The sequence below is a fragment of the Nelumbo nucifera genome, chromosome 3 (assembly GCF_055504915.1).
Source record: "Nelumbo nucifera cultivar China Antique chromosome 3, China Antique-T2T, whole genome shotgun sequence".
Taxonomy (NCBI): domain Eukaryota; kingdom Viridiplantae; phylum Streptophyta; class Magnoliopsida; order Proteales; family Nelumbonaceae; genus Nelumbo; species Nelumbo nucifera.
Genome location: NC_142651.1, coordinates 75,036,370 through 75,043,343, shown reverse-complemented (window position 1 = coordinate 75,043,343; position 6,974 = coordinate 75,036,370).

The window sequence follows — 6,974 nt, the reverse complement described above, 5'->3', positions numbered from 1 at the left end:
ACCTACATGCCATGCATATTCCCTCCTTTTTTCAGCAACCAGATCATATAGAGTTAAAATATGAGTGCATCCCCTATTTTCTGGACTTGAAACAGGGGAATACAGTACCAAGAACCAACAAGAAAATCAAAGGCTATGAATGAAAAGATCAACCCAAGCCTAAGGTGTTTTATTTGAAGGTACTAGATTGATATAATGCATATTTTACTACTCATAAAAATATAAGTAGAAGCAATAAAGCACACAACAGTGACAAATAATTATAGATGTATAAAGCAAATGGATCAAGATATATAACTGAGAGGAAAATTAAGATACCAAGAAAAAGTGCTCTGGTTCTCTTTAACAGCCACACCTTCAGCTTATTTCTGAACATAAAATCCCGGATTCCAACATGAAAATTCAATACTAAGAAAAGAAACCCTGGATAATCATGAGAATTAGAAAGTATGCAGTTGCTGATTTAACTTTGAATGACATGTCATTTTCAGTTCTTGCTAGTCTGGCAAGCTAGCATAGTACACAGAGGTTTTGATTTGAAATTGGTTGGATTTAGTTGATTGTTGTGACCTTAAAGCAATGCTGATGATGGTAGGATAATCATAAGCAAACTAGTAGGATTATGGCATAACTAGTCAATAAATCAGTCCAAAAGTCAAATAGGAGTTTTCCTTGGTTGACAAATTCATCATTACCATTGCAGAAGCCAAATTCATCAATTGAAGACTAGATACATTTCTTCCAGTTCAGTTAATTAAATTTTGTGTTTCTGCAATATCAAATCTTGTTATTTTGTCTGGATTGAAGTACGTAACAATTTTTCCCTTGCTTTCCTATGGATACGACCCCTTTCTCACCTCTAACTGCATTTTGTAGTTATTTTGAGAATCGAAAAATTTATAAATATTGAAACTGGTGTTCCGAAGTGGTTAACGACACTTTTCTGGACACACCACAAACCAGAGGCATTAAGTGTCAAGTAGTAGCAAATCTCTTTGCTGCCTTCCCCATTGATGATAGTTACTTCATTTCTGAAGAGGTACATGGAGAGTTACCTATCATTGTAGTAGTAGAAGATGGGGAGTGGACCTTAACTTTTGATGAAAGCAGTACTAGCACTTCAGTCGGAGCCGGAGTCACATTGACCTCACCTACTGGCGACACCTCAGCTTACTCATTCAAGCTATAGTTTCCTTGATCCCATAAGACAGCTGAGTACAAAGCTTTAGTACTGGGGCTGACAGTAGCGAGAGATTCCAGAGCCAAAAAGGTCAAAGTAGTAGGGGATTCAAAGTTGGTGATTGGGTAAATGGACAACAACACCACGGTCAAGGAGCTAACGATCTTTCCATATAGGACATTGATCCAGAGATTGATCAGGGACTTGGAAGTGACTTATAAATTCTAGAATATGGCCAAAAATAGATACGCCAATGCATTACCACTTTGGGATCGAAAATTCAGCCAAGTAAAAATCTAACCAACATTACCATCCAGATGCACTGTGAACCATCAACTGATAGATTGGGACACTAGGTAGAAAAGAAGGATGAAATAACAAAAGAAGATTGGAGGCATAGTGTGATACAAAAGCTGAAAAAATCCGACAACGGCGATGCAAGACAGCAAGACATTACTAAGGTTCCAGTTGGTGAATGGGGTGTTATACCATAGGTTGGCGGATGGAGTTAGAGCAAAGTGCTTAGGGCCTAAAGAGGCAGAAGTAGTCCTAGACGAAACTCATAGAACCTACTGTGGAGACATAACTAGTCCGTTATACAGAAGGTTACAAAGGTTGGGGTACTACTAACCAACGATGAAGGCAGGTGCAACTAAGGCTTAGAATGACTGTGAAAAGTGCATCTCGGAAGCGGATAGGAATGAGTGTCTTATGGAAAGTGAAGTAGACTGTAGGAACATGTACATAGACTACATTGAGAACAACACCACACCTGCTGACCCAGTTTTGAGGAGAAAACTCTTAGCCAAGGCAAACAAATTCTACCTTAATGACGGAGTGCTCTATAGAAAATCTTACACTGGAAAACCTCTGTGATGCCTAGCTGGTGAAGAGATAGAAGAAGCTCTAGATACAACCCACAATTCTTAACCAGTCCCCACACCATGGATAGATGGCCTTACACAACCATATCTTGCACTTGGGATTTTATTGGCCTATCATGATAGAAGATACCCAAAAGCATGTACGAAGGTGCCACAAATGCCAAGTACATGTCGAGAGAATACATCGATCGACCAATGACCTCCACCCCATAATTACACCTTGGCCTTTCCACACTTGGGGGGTAGACTTAATTGGAAAAATATACCCGCCTTCCCAAGGATACTGTTTCATAATAGTGGCCATAGATTACTTCACCAAATGGGCGAAGGCCATACACTTGAGAAGGATTTGTGTGGAGAACATCACAAATTTCCTTAGGCAGCATATAGTCCACCGATTCAGGGTCCCAATGAGAATTTTGACAAACAATGGTTTATTCATAAAGAATCAGGAAGTCCGAGACTTGTTGGGACAATATGGGGTGAGACTAGGAACGTCTACAACCTATTACACACAGGGGAATGGGCAAGCAGAGCCCACAAACAAAACCTTGTTAAAGATGCTGAGCAAAATGGTAGTAGATAACTAGAAGGAGTGGTCAGAAAAGTTGTCTCAAACACTCTGGGCTTATCGCACAACAATTAGGAAGAGCACACATGCAACCCCTTACTCATTAGTATATGGCTAGGAGGCCATGCTACTAGTAGAAATATAGACAGTTTCCGCCCGTGTAACCTTTGCAATGGGAAAACATCTTTGAACAGAGGACATGGATCACCTACTCAGTGACAGATTAGAGTACATTGATGAAGGAAGAGAGAGGTCATTGCAGAAACAAATCAAATACAAACAGACCATGGCTTCTAACTTCAACAAATTGGTAAAGCTTAGAAAATTCCAAGAGGGCGACAAGGTTCTTAAAACAACATTCCATGTCAGACAGGGTAAGTCAGTCGGAAAATTTGCACCTAACTGGGTTGGACCATACATAGTCCAAGAAGCTCAAAACTGTTGACATAGGAGAGCAAGATGAGATCGTGAATGGCCACTGGTTTAAACCATATTATGATTAGTATTGTAAGGAAAATCATGTCTTGTGTACTTGTATTCAAAATATAGCTTGTTGTGAATCTCTTGTACAATTCTGAAAGCGTAATTGTCATATGTCTCTATATATGAAAGATATATTGTACTCAAAGCATGTCATGAATTCTTTGTATGCATATTTAGTCTTAAATAAAAGCATGTTGTCTTCTAAATATATTTTTAACTCCAAACTATGCGCTGACTCTTCGTTGATTATGTCTACTATATATGTATATATCTTACATACCTTGGCTGGCCCAGGATGCCGCATGCTCCATGCGAAGGCCCTGGAAACCCTACATGCACACTTACATTGCCTGGCCGGTCTAGGATGCCGTGTGCTCCATGCAAAGGCCTTGGCAACCCCAGGCACACACATACTTACCCTGGCCGGTCCAAGATGCCGCATGCTCCATGCGAAGGCCCTGGCAACCCTAGGCTTACACTTACTTACCCTGCCCAGTCCAGGATGCCACATGCTCCATGAAAAGGCCAGCAGCCCTAGCTGCACACTTACATACCTTGGCGGTCCAGGATGCTGCATGCAAAGGCCCTGGCAACCCCAGGTGCACACTTACATATCCAGGCTGGTCTAAGATGCCACATTTTCCATGCAAATTCCGTGGCAACCCCAGGCACACAGTTACTTACCTTGGCCGGTCTAGGATGCTACATGCTCCATGCGAAGGCCCTAAAAACCCCAGGCGTACACTTACTTACCCTGGCCATTCCAAGATGTTGCATGTTCCATGCGAAGGCCCTAGCAACCCTAGGCGTACACTTACTTACCCTGACTGGTCTAGGATGCTACATGCTCCATGCGAAGGCCCTGGCAGCCCCAAGCGCACACTTACATACCCTGGCTAGCCCAGGATGCCACATGCTCCATGCCAAGGTCCTGACAACCTCAGGTGCACACTTACATACCTTGGCCAGCCCAGGATGCCGCATACTCCATGTGAGGGCCCTGGCAACCCCAATCGCGCGCTTATATATCCTAGCAACCTCATGAAGGTTCTAGCAACACAAGGAGCGATGGTAAAGCTCACCAAGTAACATTCAAAATTGCAATGAATTACCCTAACCCTAGGGAGAGAATGTCAAATACAAAGTACAATGACAAATTCCCAACACCTTACCCTTTTGAATATGTATCACCACCCTGGCACCCCCAAGAGTACTTTTGATAGCATCAGACATTGGTGTTCATCTTGTTACTTACAATAGACTACCCTAGTGAAACCAGGGGCGACTCAATCTAATTTCTAAAGGCGTGAAAACACTCAACCATCCTAGTTGGATAGCATTCATTTCTCTTAGCTTATGCGATGAAACTGCACCCTCTCAAGTTTGCGATGATATTTTTCTTAATACACGATGACACTTAACTAAATCGTACGTAGGATATTCCTTTACTTTAACACAATATGATGCCCTTGCACACTTGGTGACACTTAACACTTGTATGTGATAGTACTTAATCCTTTCATTATGGCAAGTTCTAGCTTTTATGAGTGCGATGCAATTTTACTTCTCTTATGCCATGAAAACTATGTTTCGCAATTTCCTGCTAAACCATGGTATACTCTGATTTTCACAAGCTACATTTACATTTGATTCTTTCAATCGCGATAAAATGCAATTTCCTTAAGAGGGATAGTACTCAAACTTCTTGTATACGATGAAGTTCAACATTTTCACATATACTTCTTTTTTAGTATACTGATATATAAGCATGCATAGTAACTGCGCTGTAACCTCAGACATACTGAGGGACTTTTGCGCAATGGCACCAAAATAAAAACTACGGAACCTGCATCTACGGGACACGTAGAGCCTGGATGGCCTGCTGACGTCGCTTTCAACCTATTAAGGCCTGCTAATATTGAGATCAAGCTAGTAGACTCACAAGTATACATCTTACCAACTAAAGCATATACCATAGGCAACAATCATATCAAAGTGAAAAGGCAAACGCATGTACAAAAAGATCTTTTTCATTCAAAATCAATACATTTTGTTCAAATACAGGCCTCACTCCTTGACATGTTTATTCTCCTCTACTGCAATTTCCAAAAGCTCCTTGTCCTCTGCTTCATACTGCCAGACTATCTTTTGCTACCGAGCGCACTCATCGAATAGAGCGTTTAATTTCTCTTGAGCCCTTGCAAGATTGGCCTGGACAACCTTGCAGCACTGGTTGAGTTCTTTTGAACCCTGTGTAGTCAATGGCCGTGAGTCCTTGCCAGCTTTCCAGAAGATGTGAGCTAATCTTTGCTTAATCAGGTCCATTTTGAAATCCATCGCAGCGAATGACGAACATGTCTTGAGCCAGCTGGCAACACCCAACCACGAAAGCTCTTATATATCCTGACCCATAATACATTCATCACAGCCGCAATGGTGTTTAACGAAGCACCTATGATCACCGGCGGGAGCTCCACAGAAGGTAACCACCCTTTCTGCACGATCAAAGAGACAGACTTCTCCATAGAGTCAGACACTGCATACTTCTCGTTCCTACGCAAACCCTGGGTGATGACAGGCTGGATGATTGAATAACCCAGAGGGAGAAGCTCATGGCACTGATAGTACTGCTCAATCTCCCTACGGATGTACGCCAACTCCTCTTCGAACTACATGGGCTCCGATGGTGACAAGACCTCAGCGGCCACCGATTCAAATGTAGGCTGGACCTTGAAAGGAACATCTGGTCCAAATACAGCTTTGGGCTGCTGCGATGAAGTTACGTCCACCCTCACACCCTCATCCTGGTGCTGGGATTGTAACGGTGGCTTTGCACAAGACTCTTCAGCAGCCATGGCACCTTCGGGATCATTCTGATAAGACACATATGGGGGCACTTGCTCCTGTTCTCTTTTAGCAGGCTGTCCTAAATCATAGATGGGCTTGCCAGACGTCTCGACCGAGGGCTGATCCTTTTGGTCAAACTCAGTTCGCTCTACTAGCTCGCTGGGGGGCTGTCTCTACAAACCCACACAGGCTTCTTCTCCTTCTTGCGCGGCAGAGACTGGCGATGCTGTCAACAACGGCATTTTCGGTTACCCTAGCATCCCCAAGGTCACCGGGTCGGTCATCAGTTGTCCCTTGACCCTCGGTGGGGGGCTACAAGGACAGTAAATCATTAGCCAGTCGCCTAATAATAGGCGAGACATAGCGAAGAGATTCACATCGATAACCTCCTGCGATGAGATAAATAACACATGATTAGTACAAGGAAATAATCATAATAAGAAAACTAGACAAATACTCACACTATCTATACCTTTTCACCCATAATGCCCTCGGATGGGACTTGTGGGGTTTCCACATTGGGTTGAGCATCATCGGCCTCCACCTGCTTCAACACAAAAGACTATCAAAGATTAGTACTAGTCAGAAAACGATAGTAGTAGTAGCAGTAGACCAAATACATTACCATAAGATCTTACCAAGTTAACCTTTTCGGGCTCCCTCCTACGTGGGTGGGGATCCATTTTCTTTACTCGCCCACTAGCGACTGAAACAGAGATCACCTCAGTGGGAGGGACCGGCACTATAGACTGTACCAATTCCGTATCAGCAACATCTCTTAGTTCAGAAATTGGGGTCGAAGGACCTTGCCTAATTTCTATAGGAGCGTCTGAAGACACTGTCTTTAGAACGTTATTTGCCCCCACTCAGATTCAATGAGTTTGCTGTTGGGTTATAGGCAAATCCGTTCCCAGGATACAACAGAGCCTTGGGCAAGAATCTGCAACTAGCAAAGTTGAAGAATCTCCAAAGAAACCTTTTGTGAGACTGTAGCAGACTGGACTGAGAG